Here is a 19,538-nt window from a genome sequence, read left to right on the forward strand (position 1 = left end):
GCTGAATAGCCACTCCTGGAATTCCTTTTCTTTTTTTACATGGGCAGGCACCAGGAAATGAACCCGGGTCCTCTGGCATCACAGGCGAGCATTCTTGCCCGCTGAGCCACCGTGGCCCGCCCACTCCTGGAATTCTTGAGCTCTCAGATTTCACACCTGACGGCTCCCTATCTCCAGTTAGTTTTTGAGTTGTCTACACTCAGAGTCACAGAGCTATCTAATAGGAGTCCTGCCTTGGTAGCCCATTCTAATGGTTAAGCTGTCACACAGAGTGGTAAGACCTTCCTTTTGCCCCCTTCCTGAAGTTGAGTTCCTTCTCCTCTAGTTTGAGGCTCAGTAGGGCTGAAGAACAGCTGGCCAGCAGACCCTGCAGACAGGGATTCAGTAAATAACAGGAGGCTAACACAAAGCTAGGTAGTGTACAGGCTTCGGTAGTTTATGGAAAGTTGGCAAGGACTAGCATATGTTTTATTGCAACGTCTCAGCTAGGATTCTTATTTTTCTTTTAAAATTAAATACACCAAAGTATACCTAGGGTGTTATATAAGATTCTACAAAGGTTCCATGCACTGGGTAACTTTCCAGAAACTTACAGCCTCCAGATGGGCCCTTGGGCCAGATAAGTCTTGAGGTGCAGAGGACCTGGTGTCTCCAGAGCATCAGCTAGTTCCATCCCCTTATTCCATATTATCGACAGTCCCTTCTGACATGAAAAAGTTAGAATGGCCATAGCCCAAATACCCCTAAAGAGTGCAAGAAAGATCAAAGGTGATGGTGGAGTTATACAGAGAAGGTCGGGTTTAACAAATGAGTATGATTGCTGAGTCATTTTATTGATATTTCTTTTAATCCCTGCTGTTTGGGAGCAGCTAGTAGTAGAAACCTAAAAATGTGGAATTGTAACCCATATCAAAGTCTGAAATCTATTCTACAACTAATTGTTGCAATGTGCTTTGAAATTTCTTGCTTTTTGTATACATGTTATTTTTCATGAAAAAAAAATCTTCTAGCCTCCAGTGTTTTGGAGCAACTAAAAGGAAAATTCTAAAATAGTGGAATGGTAACCCATAACAAACTCTTAAATCTACTCTGTAGATTTAATCTACTACTTGCTGAAGTGTACTTTAAAATCATTGCTTTTTCCTTATTCTCTTTTTATATATGCCATATTTAACCAAAAAAATGTTTAAAAAATTAAATATGGAAAAATATGTGTGCTTTTTTGTACTGTAAATGTCCAGAGAAGATGAACAAAAAATAACCTGGTAATTTGTCAAAGCTCATAGTTAGTGTTGTACTTATTTGTGCCCTTGATATATTAGCAGAGACCTATAGACTTTAAAAGTCAATCAGCCTTTGTACATTTTACCATAACAGAGAGGAAAGATGGAGCAGCAAGGAGAGAGAAGAAGGAGCAGGGACAGTGGAACAAAAGAAACTCAGACAAGGATGGCAGGAGAGGAGAGGAGTGCTTGAGTTTGTGGATCAAAGCAGAGCATGAACCAGGCTTCCAGACTGTAGATCAGGGCTAACCGATGGAAATACAAAACAAGCTGCAAATGTGAGCCACATAGGTAATTTTTAATTTTCTAGTAGCCAAATTAATAAAAGTAAAAAGGAACCAATGATTCATTTAAATGATATTTTATTTAATCAGTATATTCATAATATCAACATTTCAACATGCAATTAATAGGAAAATTATTAATGTGCCATTTTACGTTGTTTTTTTCCATGCTAAGTCTTCAAAGAAATTTCAGTTCAGACTAGCCACATTTCAAGCGCCCAATGACCACATGTGGTGAGAGACCACCGTTTTGGATTGGCACTTTAGATCTTGCCCAGTCTGCTCAGCCTCTTTGTTTCCAGACTGTTATAGTTTCCAGTCTATAAAACAGAAACCCTTCAGACTAGCCACATTTCAAGCGCCCAATGACTACATGTGGTGAGAGACCACCGTTTTGGATTGGCACTTTAGATCTTGCCCAGTCTGCTCAGCCTCTTTGTTTCCAGACTGTTATAGTTTCCAGTCTATAAAACAGAAACCCTTCTCTCTGCCCTGATCCCTTCAGAGGGTTGTATGAGATGCATAGCAGCTAATCAGGGGTGTCCTAGTTTGCAAGCTGTGGGAAAACAATATTCCAGAATTGGAACAGTCTTAAAAAACGGGAACTTAGTAAGTTGTAAGTTTATAGTTCTAAGGTCATGAAAATGTCCAAATTAAAGCAAGTCTATAGAAATTCCAATCTAAGGCATCCAGGGAAAGATATCTTGGTTCAAGAAGGCCGATGGTGTTCAGGGTTTCTCTATCAGTTGGAAAGGTACATGGCAAGATCTGCGAGCTTTTTCTCCAGGAATCTTCAACGGCTTCCTGGGGGGTCTGTCCGTTCTGGTGGCTCTGTCGGAAGATTTTCCAAAATAGTTCCTTCTTAAAGGGCACCAGTAAGCAACCCCACTTTTGAATGGGTGGAGACACATCTCCATGGAAACCATTTAATCAAAAGTTACCACCCACGGTTCAGTGGGTCACATCTCCATGGAAATAATACAAAAGCCCCCACTCAGCAATATTGCGTGAGGATTAAAGAACTTGGCTTTTCTGGGGTATACAACTGATTCAAACCTGCTCAGGAGTGAATGTGCTTTGTCAGCTCAAGATACTGGGTCCCTCACAGACCCTTAACTTGGGGGATGGAAGACAGCATTGCCAGCACATACGAGCAGAATTAGTGGATCAGTCGCTTGCCCATGCACCTAGAATTACCATATATTGAACTCAATGGGGAAGTGGCTGCAGCTCACAGACATCTCAGTTTTACAGACCAGGTAAATTTGACGACAAAAATTGGAGTAAGGAGGTGTGACGGTGACTCAGTGGTAGAATTCTCACCTGTCATTGCCAAAGACTTGGGTTCGATTCCCAGTGCCTGCCCATGAAAAATATATATAGGGTAATGGAGAGGAAGTGGTTAACTGTTGTTTTGCCATCTACTATCACAATGATCCTTTTTTTTTTTTCAAATGAAAGAATACTTTAATCTCAAGCATGGTAAGATGAGAAAAACAGGCTTCTTGTCCTCAGAGAGTTCATACAACAGTGGGAGAACACATAAAGGAAAAAAGGTATATAAAGGTATAGACGAGTATTACTAGGACCCTTGTATTTGTAAGTGCTGGAATGGCTTAAGCAAAAAGGGGGGGATTTATTGCTTACATAACTAAAGCCTTTCTGGTAGACGTGGCTGCCAGCCCAGTGGGCTGCAGAGCTCCTCATCTCTCGGCTCTGCTCTATCAGTCTGGCTCTGTGGAGAACCTCAGCTGCCCCAGGCTCACGGCCCCCAAGATTCAAGTCCAGCAGGAGAGGGAGTGAGTGTGCCTGTTTCCAGTGGCTCACTGACTCTGACTGGGTCCCAAGCCTGTCTCTGGACCCATCCCTGTGGCCCCTGGGATGGTCTGCCCTGACTGACTGCCCAACACACATGGACCAGGAATGTGAGGAGAATGAGTCCCCAGAGGAAAATGAAGAAACTGTTACCCAAATTGGGGTAGAGAGATGCTGGATGGCCAAGAAGCAATGATACGCACGAAGGATTATGGGAACATAGAAAAGATGTGCTGGCATCATGGTGGGCAACCTGTGTAGTCACCCAGGGCCCCCCACCTTAGAAGGCCACCCCACCAGGTTTGATGCCCTGTGGTCACCATTTTGAAATTCTTTATAATTTTTTTAACAAGGGGCCCACATTTTCGCTTTGCTCTGGGCCCCACAAATTAAGTAGCTAATCCTGAACGTGACTTTGGTGCTGAATTACAAAAAAAAAAAAAGCAATGTTTTAAGTGTAGAAAGAGGGTGTGAGAATGGGGGGGAAGAGGAAGTTCTTGACAGAAGGGTCAGCATGGGCCAAAATGGAGAGTTGTGCAAGGCTTCAATGAGACGCTGAAACCACCATGTTTGGCCTCGTTGGAGCTCCTGGTGCCTGTAAGAAGTGGCCCCTGCCGAGGCTGGAACAGCCAGGGTGGACTGGGAGGGACCTTTGAGCAGAGACAGAAGGCTGGCACTCAATAACTATTTCTTGAATTAATTAATAAATTCAAATGAAGTACAACTTTGGGAAGAGAGGATTTTCCAATATCTTGCTGACTCAAAAGAGACCATTACAAGATAGCTGTTGAATTCCCCGCCTCCTTTTCCCACTACAAAGTAAGGCTAACTCTCTACCGTGTAATTTTGGTGCCTACTGATCTTTCTCAGGCTGGTTGGCAAGGTCAGCATTCCACCTCTGTGACTCCAACATCCAAATATTTATGAATCACAGAGATGTTTCTAAGAACGTGTTTTCCGATTGTTTACTTTCCAACAATAATAGTGTGCTTTAATTACAGAGATGACGTTTTAAAACCTAAATAGAACAAGCCTCAATTGTGTGGGCGTTCATTGCTTTGGTGATAAAGGAGAAACAGACAGTGACTCAGGTGGAACATCTGTTTCATTTTCACTTTGTGTTTCCGCCAGTTCTACATGTTGGGACATGTAACAGCGCCAGGGCAGAGGTGTGCTGTGGGGAAGGAGAAAGTTAAAACGAAGGCTTTGTATGTGGGAAAGAAAGCACACAGTCCCATCTCACCCAGCCTCTCTTTGCCATTGGCTAACATGCAGGGGGGAAAAAAGAAGGTGGTTTTCCTCTGGCACAAGTGCTATGAGCTAGTAACGGCCAATGTCTTGTTGCTGAAGGCTCTAAAGGAGTTCTGAAGAGACAACCATGGTTTTTCTGATTTGAGAATCTCTTTCAGTTTCCACCGCAATCTTATTTCAACTGAAACATAAGAGAGGAAATTAATGTTAGGGTATCTGCTAGGTGGTAAGAGCTGAGCCGTTGTGTGCATTGCTCATTTTTGTGCTTCCAGGCACCTTGAACAATGCCTGGCATGAAGCAGGCCCAAAATAAATGTGTGATGAAGAAATGAAAAGGCAAGTCACTTTTTCAATCAGGAAGCAGACGCTAAATGTTGGGACTTGAGGGGAAGAGGGGGTCTGGCCAGCCAGGCACAAAGCCATCTGGGCCTCCTAGTGACTGACATCTGTGTGACTAGGGACATGTCTCCTCTACAGGAGCATATAGGGAATAAAGGCAGGAGCAAAGGGGCTCTTAAAGAGTGACGACACCATCCTGGTCATCACCTTCATCATCCTCACTGCTTGTAGACACAGAACTGAGAACCAAAAACTCAAAGAACTATTTGAGCAGTTCTTTGAGTCTAAGTAGCAGTCTCATTTACTGATAATTTGTTATATGCCAGGCACTAAATTACACTATATCTCTCGCTATTGTTCTCCCATGCACCCTGCACTGTAGGTCATACTAGCTCCATTTTACAGATGAAGCAATTGAACCTAGGGGCAAAAGGGAAGAGGTAAGTAAATTGTCCAATGTCCCAGGCCAGCAAGTGGCAGAGTTGTGACTCTCACTGCCTCCTGCTCAAACTCCTTGATTAACACAGGAGAAATCTGAACCCCAGAGAGGTACTGAGGTGATTCAGTTAGTCCAGAGCCAGGATTTGAACCCAAGTCCTATGTTATTTCCACTTGACTGCAGCATTCTCAATTCCAAGTGAACACACTTTGGCTTTCTTTTTCTTTTGTTTATGCCAATCAATGTCAGGTTTAGCAGCACGAAAACTAACTGATAAGGATCAATTAGCGATTCTCAGGCTCCACTTTAACTCACACCTCCATCCATGAGGGTTTCCCTGAGTTTCTTAAGGGCGGGGACTATTTTATTCTTTCTTGTAGCTCAGTGCCTGGCATACAGTAGGCATTCAGTAAATGCTTGATACATTTAAATTAAGCCAGGATTTGATTCAATGGACTCTCAGTTCTTAGTATCCTTTGATGGCAGGACTGGACGAGAGTAGGCAGCTACAGCCTTTGAAAGACACAGGGTAATATTAATTTTTACCATCATAATAATACAAAGTTTATACTTTTCTCTTTTAAGGATTAACATGCTCTTGTACTTGGAAAAATTGGAACATTCAGAAACATATTTAGTGGAGAAAAAAGTCACCCAAATTTCCACTGTCCAAAGTATAACACTTCTAATATATTATGGAAATGTCTTTCTCCTCTATTCATGTATTTTTCCTCCTTATCTATAATTTTTTTTAACTTGTGATTGTTCTGTTTACAATACATGCATCCTACTTTTTTAAAGCTTACATTATGACTAAAGCCTTCTCTAGCTTATAAGCTCATTGTAAACAACTTTTAAAAAGTGGTATAGCATTAAAAAATAATAATAATAATAACATCTCATTTAAATGAGTGTCTATGCCAAATCTCAGTTATCCCAGGCTTAGGATCATTAACTTCTCCTGTACCTGGGTAACCATTCCTTGCCCCCTTTATCAGAAAGCTAATTGGGGTCGATGTTATTTCTAAAGCCTGAGAGGAAGCACAGATCCAGCCAAGAACCAGTGGGGACAGATTAATGTGGTACTTGGTGTTTGCTAGCTGCTGGAATGCATCACACCAGAGACGGATTGGCTTTTAATAAAAGGGGATTTATTTCATTAGTTCTTCAGAGGAAAGGCAGCTAACTTTCAACTGAGGTTCTTGCTTACATGGGAAGGCACAAGGAGATCTCTGCTGGCCTTCTCTCCAGGCCTCTGGGTTTCAACAACTTTCCCCAGGGTGATTTCTTTCTGCATCTCCAAAGGCCTGGACTGAGCAGCGAGTGCTGAGACGAGGTATGCTGGGCTGCTTGGGCTGTGCTACGTTGAGCTCTCTCATTTAAGCACCAGCCAATTAAGTCAAATGTCATTCACTGCGGCAGGCACGCCTCTTAGCCAACTGCAGATAAAATCAGCAATACATGAGGGTCACATGCCATTGGCTCGTGTCCACAGCAATAGAACTAGGTGCCTTCACCTGGCCAAGTTGACCCCTGAACCTAACTACCACACTTGGTAATTAACAGAACACGTCCAATAGTCCAGAGCCGGCTACATTGCACCCAAGGGCCCACTCGGCCACCGTTCCACCCTCTCTCCCCTCCCTCCTTTGAGCCTTCCAGCTTCTGTGATCTACCTGACATGCCGATGCCCAGGGGCTGCCCCCTTTTTTGACATCCTGTTGCTAAGCACTCGTGTATCCCAAAAGGAGCCCATTAGTTTACCCCCACCCCTTGTCCTACAATATCAATCAGCCTCCGTAACCTGCCTCCCAGCTCTATACCCTAGAACACTTAAGGGTGTCCTGTGACCAAGCAGTACCCAAATCCTAAGGCCTCTGCCTTGAAATTTCCCCCAAATCATCCTCTCCTCTTCCTCCTGCTGCCCTGACTGCAATTCAGGCACTGCTGCTTCACTCCCGAGGCAGACTACGTGCCTGCTTTGCCCCAAAAAGGAGGAGGGGAGAGCACCACTCTCCGCCCAAAGTGAGAAAAGCTCAGCTTCAGTGAAGGGAACCTGAATTTTACAATGAAAAGATCTAGGGGTAAAAAGCTATTTTATGTCAGCATACATACGAATATTGTGTTTGTGGAAAATGTTTAATTTTGAATCAACGACGTAGGGTTGGGGATCCCGCCACCTTCTCAGTTCATCTGGCCTTGAGTTCCATCACCTCACCTGCCCAGTGCTGCATTCCTGATGCTTTCACCTGCATTTCCTTTCAAAGAGAAAAGTAACCAATAAACACACCCTCACTGAAGAGAAAAGCCAACCTCCCCTTAACTCTTGTCCTTCTCTCCCAAATCTTTACTCCCGATATGGCTGTGGTACTGTTGATGTCTTCGTGTTCCCATAGCCCATAGCAGGCAAACATAGTTTTCCTTCTACATCCTGATATTAATAACTCTTTGTACAAGATTGATACCTTTCAAGTAGTCCATGCAAGAACTTATTTATATTTGCAGTGTTAATTGGTGGGATACATGGCACTATACAACCCCTTTCAATCATGTTCACCTTCAGTATGGCAATGTTACTTACAGACCCATTAATGAACTGCCTTCACTTCTATCCATTCCCTTACATTTAAGTTCAACCTCATTAGCTAATCTTTCACCCATCTCTAGCTTCTGTATATTTCTAGGTCCCCTATAGTCTACATTATAAGCTTCTGTATTTCCCTTTACTAAAGTTATAATGGCAAAATATATAGTATCTGTCCTTTTGTGTCTGATTTGTTTCTCTCAGCATTATGTCCTCAAGGTTCAGCCATGTTGTCATATGCTTCAGCACCTCATTTCATCTTATTGCTGCATAATATTCCATCATATATATATATTCACATTTTGTTAATCCACTCATCCGTTGATGGGCACTTGGTTTGTTTCCATCTTTTGGCAATTGTGAATAATGCTGCTATGGACATTGATGTGCAAATGTTTGTTTGTGTCACTGCTTTAAGCTCTTCTGGGTATATACGAGTAGTACTATTGCTGGGTCATAGGGCAACTCGATATTTAGTTTTCTGAGGAAACGCCAGGCTGTCTTCCACAGCAGGTGTACCATTATACATTCCCACCACCAGCGAATAAGTGCTCCAGTTTCTCCACATCCTGGCCAACATCTGTAGTTTCCTACAGATGTTTAGTCGCAACCATTCTTATAGGCGTGAGGTGGTATCTCATTGTAGTCTTGATTTGCATTTCCCTTATAGCTAATGAAGATGAGCCTCTCTTCATGTGCTGTTGAGCCATCTGTATTTGCCCTTTGGAAAAATGTCTGCTCACATCCTTAGCCCATTTTATAATCGGGTTATTTGTTCTTTTGTTGTTGAGTTGTATGATTTCTTTATGGATACAGGTATTCAAACCTTTATCCAGTATGTGATCTCCAAATATTTTCTCCCATTAAATTGGGCTGCCTATTCACTTTTTTCACAAAAAACTTTTGAGGCAAAGAAGCATTTGATTTTAATGATCTATTTCTTTTCTTTCATTGCTTGTGTTTTGGGTGTAAAGTTTAAGACGCTATCTTCTATAATAGGCCTTGAAGATGTTTTCCTATATTTTCTTCTAGGAGTTTTATGGTACTGTCTCTTATATTTAGGTCTTTGATCCACTTTGAGTTAGGTTTTCTCATACGCTATATGTTGGGGGTCACATTTCATTCTTTTTCCATATGAGTGTCCTGTTATTGCAGCATCATTTGTTGAAATTTTTTGGGGGCGGGGAGGAGGAATCCTCCTCAGCCAGGAATCCTACCCAGGTCTCCCGCATGGGAGGCAATGAGTTAGTTTTTGTATAGGGTATTAGATAGGGGTCCTCTTTCATTCTTCTGGCTTTTGATATCCAGTTCTCCCATGCCCATTTATTGAAAAGACTATTTTGTCTCAGTTCAGTGGATTTGGGGGCCTTGTCGAAGATCAGCTGACCATAGATTTGGTGGTCTATTTCCTCACTCTCAATTTAATTCCATTGGTCAATACTTCTATCTTTGTGCAAGTACCTTGCTGTTTTGACCACTGTGGCTTTATCATAAGCTTTAAAATCAGGAAGTGTTAGTCCTCCCACTTCTTTCTTCTTTTTTTAGGATATTTGTAGCTATTCAAGGTCCCTTTCCATTCCAAATGAATTCGGTAACTACTTTCTTCAAAGTAGGTTACTGGAATTTTGATTGATATTGCACTGAATTTTTCGACCAGTTTGGGTAGATCTGACATCTTAACTATGTTTAACCTTCTTATCCATGAGCAGGGAATGTCTTTCAACCTATTTAGATCGTCTTTGATTTCTTTTAGCTAGTTTTATAATTTTTAGCGTATAGTTCCTGCTTAAGTTTATTCCTAGATACCTGATTCGTTGGGTTACTATTTTGAATGGAATTTTTTCCTTAATTGCCTCCTCAGGTCATTGCTTCTATATAGAAACATTACTGGTTTTTGCACATTAATCTTGTATTCCACCACTTTGCTGAATTTGTTTATTAATCAAGTAACTTTATGTTCTAGCTTTTGATAGCTGTCAGAATGCAATATACCAGAAATGGAATGGTTTTTAAAAAGAATTTAATAAGTTGCTAGTTTACATTCTAAGGCCAAGAAAATGTCCAAATTAAAACAAGTCTATAGACATGTCCAAACTAAGGCATCCAGGGAAAGATAATCTTGGCTCAAGAAGGCCAACGAATTTTAGGGTTTCTCTCTCAAGTGAGAAGGCACATGGCAAACACAGTCAAGGTTTCTTTCTCATCTGGAAAGGCACATGGCAAACACAGCATCATCTGCGAGCTTTCTCTCCTGGCTTCCTGTTTCATGAAGCTACCCAGGAGGCGTTTTCCTTTTTTATCTCCAAAGGTCGCTGGCTGGTGGACTCTCTGCTATGTCATTCTCTGCTCTCTCAGAATCTCTCCTTTTCTCTGAAATGTTTCTTCTTTTATAGGTTTCCAGTAAACTAATCAAAACCCACCCAAATGGGTGGAGACACATCTCTATCTAATCAAGTTTAATACCCACATTGATTGAGTCACATTTCCATGGAGATAACCCAACCAAGTTTCCAACCTATAGTACTGAATAGGGATTAAGAGAAATGGTTACTCCCACAAGATTGTTTAGGATTAGATCATGGCTTTTCTAGGGTACATTAATCCTTTCAAACCGGCACACTTTGTCATAGATTTCTCAGAATTTTCCAAGTATAGTACATGTCATCTGCAAATAATGAAAGCTTTACTTCTTTTCTGATTTGGATGCCTTTTATTTCTTTTTCCTGCCTGATTGCCCTAGCTAGAACTTCTAGTACAATATTGTGCATCTCCTTTCCCAACCAGTCCACCCTCATCCCTGCACCAGCAATGTTCCTGAAAAACATCTGCTCGTGTCTATTAAAAGCTGAAAGACTCTGTGACCTGCCTTTGTCCTCGGGGCATAATCCAAACTGATTATTACAGTCTGCTGGTCTCCCTCTCCCCTACACACTCCAGCTCAGCAACCACCTCCTCACCCTCCAAACACTGGATGGGTGTTCGCAATTCCACACTGTCATCCAATCAATGCACATTTACTGAGGCCCTACCATGTGTCTGCATCTGTGCCAGGAGCCGGGACTAAGCAAAGAGCTGAGCAAAGCACAACCCTGGCTTCCTGGCACCCACAGCCTCTGCCTCTGCCTTTCTCTGTGACTGGAATACCTTCCCTCCTCCTCTGCCTGGATAACCCTCAGCCTTCAACATCCAGCTCAAAAGCCACCTCATCCATCAGCCTTTGCCAGCTCTCATGGCAGAGTCCTTCCTGCCCCACTTTAGCTCTTATTACACTGAGCTGTAATTATCTCTTGCTGAACATGTCTCTCCACAAGCTGGGAGCACCTGGAGCCAGAGATGATTCACTGCCTAAGCCCTGACACGGAACCAGCACATAGGAGGTTCTCTTTAAATGTTTGCCCAACAGGCACATTTATTGAACATCTGCTACGTGCTAGATGCTATTTCATGTATATTGATTTGCCACCTAAACATGGCTTTTAAACTCCTCGAAGGCAAGGATTCTCTTATATTGTCCTGGTCACCCCACCGCTGAGAGCACATCTGGCTGCAGGACACATTTTGGTGAATTGACTTGATAGGTATGAACTCACCGGAGTGACTCACTCTACCATCAGACACTCCAGTTTCAAGCACAAGTTCATCATCAGATGATTTCAGTCCATCATATTTTGGGAAACAGAATAAAAGTCCAAATAGCCCTACTCGGTTTACTTAGTCAATAGCAGGGTTTTTGTTTGTGGTTAAAGCAAATTATGGAATAATTGCACATTTGGCAGAGGGGACAGTATCCCAGAGGGCATGAGGATCTGGAATTTGGCAAGCCTGAATCTTCTGGGACTTCAGGAGTATGGATTTTCTGGTAAGGTCAACCCTAGAAGGGTCTAAGCACTCAACAAGACTTTGGTGAGGTGGGGGGTGTCTGTTTTCAACAAGGGAGGCAAGAGTAAAGAAAAACGAACACATATAAAGCTCCCTTAAGTTTGGGGGGCAGTATAGCTTAATAAAACTTTGAAGTACATCAGACCTGTGTTTGACTCAAGTGCCTAGGAGCAATTTTCTTAACTTTTCTGAGCCTTGGTTTCATTACCTATAAAATTGAATAATCATACCTATCTCACAGGGTTATTACAAAGACAAAATAAGATACTGAGTGTTTTTAAAGTGCTTACCACTATATCTGGCATGTAGTATGTGCTCAGTAAATAGTACTTGCTAAATATGACCTGACCACACATTACTTTTTTTTAATGTGTTTTTAAAATCAGTAAGTTATAATGTAAACTATGGACTATAGATAACCATATAATTATATTGTTTCATCATTTCTAACAAAGGTACCATAATAATGCAAAATGTTAATAGTAGGGAAAATTGTGTGTGGGTGTGTGTGAGGGTGTTATATTGGAACTCTGAACTTTCTGCATGATTTTTCTACAACTACTCTAGTTTTCTTTCTTTTTTTTTAAATAATTAATCTATTTGGTAAGTCAGCCTGAGAGATAAAACTCTCCATTGGGCTCTAGACATTTCCGATATCTCAGGGTTCTTGGTGGCCTGTTAGCTTCATGGCTAAGGCACAAAGAGGAAGAAAAGTAACTTTTATCAAGTGCCTGCTATGTGGGAGACTTGAGAGTCCACCGTTCTTTAATCCTCAATACCATTTTGTAAGAGATTTAAGAACGTGCACAAAGCAAAATAGGAGGTGACAATGTGGGATTTGAGCTCAGCTCTATCTGAGTGCAGGTCCCAGGTTCTTTCTGCCATTCCTGGCTCCTTCCCCTCCACCCTCTACTGTCCCCACTTTCCAACCCCAAAGATGCCATGCATGACCAGCCACCAGTGAAGGTTCCTGAAATGCTAGCAGACCCTATTATTGCAATCAGCTTATTGTCACCTTGTTCGCAATCTGGCAAATGGAGCATCTCCCTAGCAGGGGAAAAAGGAGGCTTAGTAGTGCAGATGACTGCAAAGGTTCCTATCCACGAGCAGGGAATAGCTTTCAACCTATTTAGATCTTCTTTGATTTCCTTTAGCAATGTTTTGTAAGTCTCAGTGTATAGTTCCTTTACACCCCTGGTTAAGTTTATTCCTAGATGCCTGTATCTTTTGGTCGTTATTTTGGATGAAATTTTTTTTTCATTCAAAGTGAAATTCTCAGTGTGAGAATTTACTATTCTGAGATTGTGGGGAGCTGCTTTTCTTCTCTGAGCTCAGTTTCCCCATCCAGCAAACAAGGGTCCTAGACTGCATGAAGTTTCACAGGTTTTCCTGCAAGCCCTTGCTGAGAGGCGTATGTGTCAGGGTTAAGTACCCAGCCTCGGGAGCCAGATTACCGGGCTTGAACCCTGCCCTGCCCCTCACTAGCTCTGTAGCTTCTGGCAAGTTATTTACCCTTTCTGTGCCTCAGTTCTCTCATCTAAGGTGATGTTCATAGTCCTTACATCATAGGGATGTTATGAGGATTCAAGGCATTAACTATAGGTAAAGGGCTCAGTACATAGAGGGGAACCCTGAGCACTGCATAAGCATTTCTGTTATTATTTTTACACCTACAGGCAGAAGAGAGAGAACTATTCCCCCAGGGTGCCAGGAATAGGACTTTCCTCTCGAGTCCAAAAATGCATTTGAAATCTTTTCATTCCTTGAACATTTTTCTGACTTTTACGTTCTCATTTAATAGATCCGTATGTGCTCAATATGAAACAATAAGGTTAAGCACTTACTAATTAAAGCAGTCACTCCGGCAAGACCCCGCGGCTCTGTGTGCAGGTGTACCTTTTGGAATATTCGTGCCCAGACTGGGAGAGATGGAAGTAGATGACTTCCAGGGTCTTTTCGGCTCTGATGTCTTATGGTTCTGGAAATCACCACCAGCGGGCTCCAGGAACCTTCTCTGCTGCAGACTGAGTAGACAGCCTATGAGGTACAACCCATGCTGTACAACCCACGCCGTGCATGCTGCAGAGCCGGCGTACAGGTGCCACGGTTGAGGCACTGCCTGAGCCACGGTGAACGTCTTGCATGAAAGTGCAGGCATTCACAATGCTTGAGCGGTTCTGCCCTCGTACCAGTCACCCATGCCCCAGACTTGATCTTCTGTTCCAAGGTAGAAAATCAAGAGGGATGGGAAAGTAAGGTGAGGAAGGAATTTAAAGGAGATGTCCAAGTGGAAAAGCCCCTGAAGGATTTTTTGCTTGGGATGTTTCGAAACAAGGAAAATGGCCAGGTAATCACAGTCTTTGGGGGTCCTTCCGTCCTCCACTATACCCTGTGTAGTGCTTGAAGACAGAAATGAAGGTCCCTCCACTGACCCCACAGAAGTAACCTGGGCAGTGACAGCATCTCATACTCCTCCATAATAAAGATTTAAATTTGCATAGCACTCTAGCAAATATTAGCAACACCCTAAATGCTAAAATAAGGAAATGATTGAGTAAATCAAACGCCAGCCATTGCCCACTAAAAATTATAGTAACGACAGTCAGAATAGTGGTGGCCTCTGGAAGGAGGAGGGTGTAGATGTGATCAGGAAGGGGTTCATGGGGGCACCTAAGTTCCAGAGGTGGTGGCTACCTCTTAACATGGGTGGTGGGTACTTGGTGCTTGCTTTATTATTAAACTGAATATATATATATTTATTCATATATGTATGTTCTATATAACAATCTGTATGTATGCTACATTTCACAATAAAATGAACAGTGAATTTTTAGGAAGAAAAAATATAATAAAAACCATATATGATTAAAAGTGATAAGCACAAGAACCAATTTTAAAATTGCATGCAATCTAAAATCACAACTCTGTGTGTATTAATCATATGCATGTGAAAAAAGACTGGAAGGAAACATACCAAAATGCTAATAGTGTAGAAATTATGGGTAATTTTTTCCTGTTGCCTATTTTCCAAATTTCCATAATGGTAAAATGATTATGCTAAGAAAAGTTCCCCAAAGGACTCTTTAAAAGTATGGTTCTTTTAACCATTTTTAAATCACTGTCAAATCTGTTACCTCATTTGATTCTTACAAGTACCCTGTGGGGGAAGTCAGCCTTCATTGGCTCCATTTTATAGACTGGAAAATCGAGACAAAAGTGTTCATGACTTGCATTAAATCACTTGGTTGGTAGGAGAGAAAGCTGCAGGTGGGTCTTAGGTTCCCTGATCCTTGCTAGTCCCCTGCCTGCTGGGATTTCATCTTGGATACCCAGGGCTCCTGAAGCCCCTCACTTAAAAGGGAAAAGCTGCTCCCTGGGCCCTAGTTCTGTAATCCAAGCTGGATGCCCATGACTTTTTATAATGGACTCACATGAGAAGGCCCCCACAGCTGCAGAGGGAGGCAGGGTTCTCTGCTGCCCTCTAACAAGGCACCAAGCCCGTGGGGTAAAAATGGTTGGAAACGTTCAAAGAGAAAGAAGAAAGGTTGTCCTGACCACGTGCTATGACTGAGAAGTGAGTTGGGCAACATTTCTCAACTCTAGTGTTTGGAAGGGAAGGAAGATTATGCAAATGAGCCTGTCCATGCGCTGTTCAATGGCTTCCCTCAGATGCTGTTCCCCAGCTCTCTTTCCAGGAGCCCACAGGGCAGCTTCAGCAGAGGTTCTCAAGACCCTCAGAGCTCAGCCCAGAGAATGGTGGAGGTCCCTAGAGGGGGTGGGGGTGGGGATGTCTTTCTCAAGGATACCAGAGAAAGAACCCCATTCTCAACGAACCTTTACAACAGCCTTCCTAGTCAGGTGCTGTTACTAATGTCATTTTTTTTTCTTTTTTAATTTATTTTATATCATCCAACCAAAACAACAAACAAACATGAGCATTCTTAACATACAAACATTCTGTGTATGGTGCACAATCAATGGCTCACAATATCATCCCATGGTAGTACATTTATCACCTTGATCATTTTTTAGAACATTTGCTATTAATGTCATTTTTAAGATAAGAATACTTAAGCCAAGAAAGCGAAATAACTTACCCAAGTGACCAACCACCAGGGGCTGAATTAGCACTTTCAGAGCCCATTTTGTAAAACTGCCCTGCGTTTCCTAGAAGACCCCAGTTTGGAGACCCTTTAAATGAGTAATCCCCACCTTCACACCAACTTTTATAGGGAGCATGGGCTTTGGAGAGCAGAATAGAGAAGACAATCCACTTCACTCCAGTTCTGAGAAGAAGAAGTGGGTTGAATCAGGCAGAGAGGGCTGCTAGCTCCCTGCTGCTTCCCGGGCTGATTTTAACTTGTGTTTCACTTGCATTTCTAGAACACCGTGAACAAATACAATCTTCCGGGTTTGGAGAACAAAGTAATGGCAGTGGGGGAGGGAGTGGGAAGGGACTGTGTGCTGGGCTAAGAAACTGCTAAAACCTTTAAATACCTCTTGAACTATTTTTTTTTTTTAATTTGCTTTTGGCTCCCTGCAATGTTTTGGTGTTTAGATGTGGTTGCCACGAGTGGGCTGTTTTTAGCTGCCTAGTTCCTTCCCATCCCCTTTTAATTTTTTTCCCCTTCCTTTTGCACATGCCCCAGCATGAAGTCTCCAATTCTTATCTCATTCAGCAAAGCATACCAAGGCTGCTCTGAATGTGGATTCCCCAGGCGGTTCTCCCCAGTAAAACCTCAGCAATATTCAAGTCTCTGCTTAACCCTCTTTTCACTCAGGATTAACCCCTGCAGTAACTCTGGCCGGGCTTCCTTCTAAAGTGGGGCAGGCATTCTTGGCTTTTGTGTGTAGAAGCCTTTTGGTCTGGGAAGCCTTTATAGCCCCTCCTCTAGGGGATGGCACTGCCTGTGTGTGTGTGTGTGTGTGTGTGTGTGTGTGTGATAAGAGTGTGCACACCGGACACTGGTGACATTAAAGTCAATGTGACATAAGGACGGGACTCAGATATCAATCATCCCTCCCGGTAGCACAGACCGCGTTGGAGGGAGGAGGGAGTCTCCCTTTCTTTTGCTCTTTCCCAGTTTCTCTACAATTCGCAGATCTCCTGGGGAAGGAGGCAGCCAAGAGTAGTTTTTTGCTGTTGTTGTTTTCCTTGGACAAGAGTTTCATTCACGTGGGGGTGGACTTCTCTGTCGAGATTCTTATCGCTTTTAGGGTTTCAGTAGGAAGAGCGAAACAAACAAGGCCAGGCTCAGACTTCTGTGGACGCTGACAGCATTTCTGCCCAGGTGTGACTTGGAGATTCAAAATCAAGAATTATTAGAATTAAACAAGACTAATACCAGGAAACGGGGGCACGACGGTAACAAAAAGAAACCGATAGCGTGTGGCGAACTTCTCCGGTCTTAATTACCCTGGTTTTGCATTGTTTTGTGAACACTGGTCTAGCTGTTTGTGTTCTCTGCCTCCTAAATTGAATCCCCTTTAGAAAAGGACCAAACTTCCAACAAATCTGGCTTGGGGGTACTAATGGAATCAGAGCTCAAAATGCAATCTGGTTAAAGATTTCTGTAGGTGTTTCACAGCGATTAAAAAAAAAAAAGTAAGCTCTCACGTGTACTCCCCACCTCCTTGTTTCACTTTATAATGGTGCTGTTTATTCCAGGGTCGGTTGGTCTACCAGGCGGAGAATCCTGAGTAACTTTCACTGAAACGTAGAAACGCCCTTCCATTTGATGTCGCGCGCCGTTCTAGGGGCTGAGCAGACACGCCCCGGGTTTACCTGCCCGCGCGTGGGAGGAGAGGGTGCGAAGCGGTGCGGGCGCGGGGGGTGGGGCCGGGAGAGCCGTTACCCGGACGAAAATTCAAGCAAATACACCCGCCTTGTGCTTCCCGTGCGACACGCCTGGAAACCGGGGCAGCTCCAGGGCAGAATCCCCGAGGTTCCCGCCTGCAACTCCAGGGCTGCGGGACGCGGGAGACTTCCGAGGCCGCCCTGCGAGTTGTCTGCGGCTCACCCGCGCTCTGGGAAAGGGGCTGGGGGGTGTTTGGGGTGAGGCTAGTGTTTGGGGAAGAGGTGTCCCGGTGCTGGGGATTCGATTTTATCTGCAGCTCTAGGAGTGACTGCCCCCTAGACTGCTCGGCAATCAGCGGGGCTGGGGGCGAAGAACTGTGATTCCCAGGGGTGCGGGGGCGTGTGCGACACGCGGGACCCTCGACCCACTCGGCGCGGGACTCCCAGCTACACCACCGCAGTAAAAAGCCGAGATCCGCAGGTGGGGTGGGATGGCGCGGGGCTGCAGGCAAGACCCGGACTCTCTGACGTCTTGAGAACTTAACCCAAACGACCAAACTGTGGCCTTTGATCGCCTCTCTCCCAAGAGACAGGTGGAAGCAGGTGTCTCTGTCCTTAGCCATACCCACAGCGTGGGACTGGCTCGAGCTCCCCTCCCGGGTGCGTTCGAAAAGCCCCGGGCCACACCCGCGTCCACATCTGGTCGTCCGCGAGCCGTTGAGAAGGTCCCTGATTGTTCCGCTCCCGGAGTCAACCAGCCTGGGGTCGGGAAATCGAAACCGGGAAATGGTTTTAAGGTTCAAATATACAGTTCTGCAGAGGCCTCGGCTCCAGCGTCAGGCTAGCGGATCCCGCGGCCCGTTCTCACTGCGGTCAGTGCGCCCCAGTCCGGTGCCTGCCCAGTCCGCTCTGGGCGCAGAAAAGCCCTAGAAAGGTGAGAATGAGTTTTCCCTCAACACTGACCGCGCACGGGCAACCCCCATCCGCGCCCGACCCGGCCCGGCCGGCCCGCAGAGACCCGAAGCACCTTTTCTGTCCCTCCTCTCCCCGGCCGATGGGCTTCAGCCGTACCCCAGGTTGCCTCTTTTTCTCCAGGTTTCTTAATCTTCCTACGCTCTTGTTCAATCCACTGAGACTCTCCTTGTCAATTTCAGCCGTTTTGTGGTTAAGAAACCCGAACTGACACCATCCTACCACTCGCCATCCCCTCCCGGTCGGGTTCCCAATGAGCCCCGAGGCGTTTCTGCTTGTGAAATCGTGTGGGCTGTGCGGGGGCTGCGGGCGCTCACAGGCCTGTGTCAACCCGCTGGTTTCTCGCGGTCCCCGCCGCGGAGCTCACACTAGGAGGGTAACGGTGTAGGGTCACGGTGTGCGGTGACTTTGGGCACCTATCCCACCCACACGCAGACCAACGCTCCTGTCCCCACCCCACCCTGCGCCCTACTTGAGAAGGAGAGGGCTGGAGGGTGAGGGGGTATTTTCCTGAAGCTCCAGAAAAGAACCACACATTTTAGAGAAAGGCCGCGCCCCCTTCCGGGCCTCACCTAGTCTGGGCCGCTGCCGGGACATACCCTCACCCTACCCCCCGACCCCTCGTCTCCCGCCCGGGGGATCCTAGCGGAGGGAGAGATGCCAGCGCGGTGGAGTCATGCCTCTGGCTTGGGCACCATTGGCTCATGCCTGGAACACGCAGCAGCGAGTAAGCACATCTGGCGGCCGGCCCGGGCGGCTCCGGTCCTGATAAGGAGAGAGAGGGCGGGCGGGTGTGTCCGAGCGTGCTAGGCCGGGAGAACGCGCCTCGCTTGGCCCCTCCCAGGGCTTGCATCATCAGCCCTCTCTCTCCACCCTCGCCCCGCCTTGGCCCCTC

The sequence above is a fragment of the Tamandua tetradactyla genome, chromosome 4, assembly GCF_023851605.1.
Source record: "Tamandua tetradactyla isolate mTamTet1 chromosome 4, mTamTet1.pri, whole genome shotgun sequence".
Classification (NCBI taxonomy): domain Eukaryota; kingdom Metazoa; phylum Chordata; class Mammalia; order Pilosa; family Myrmecophagidae; genus Tamandua; species Tamandua tetradactyla.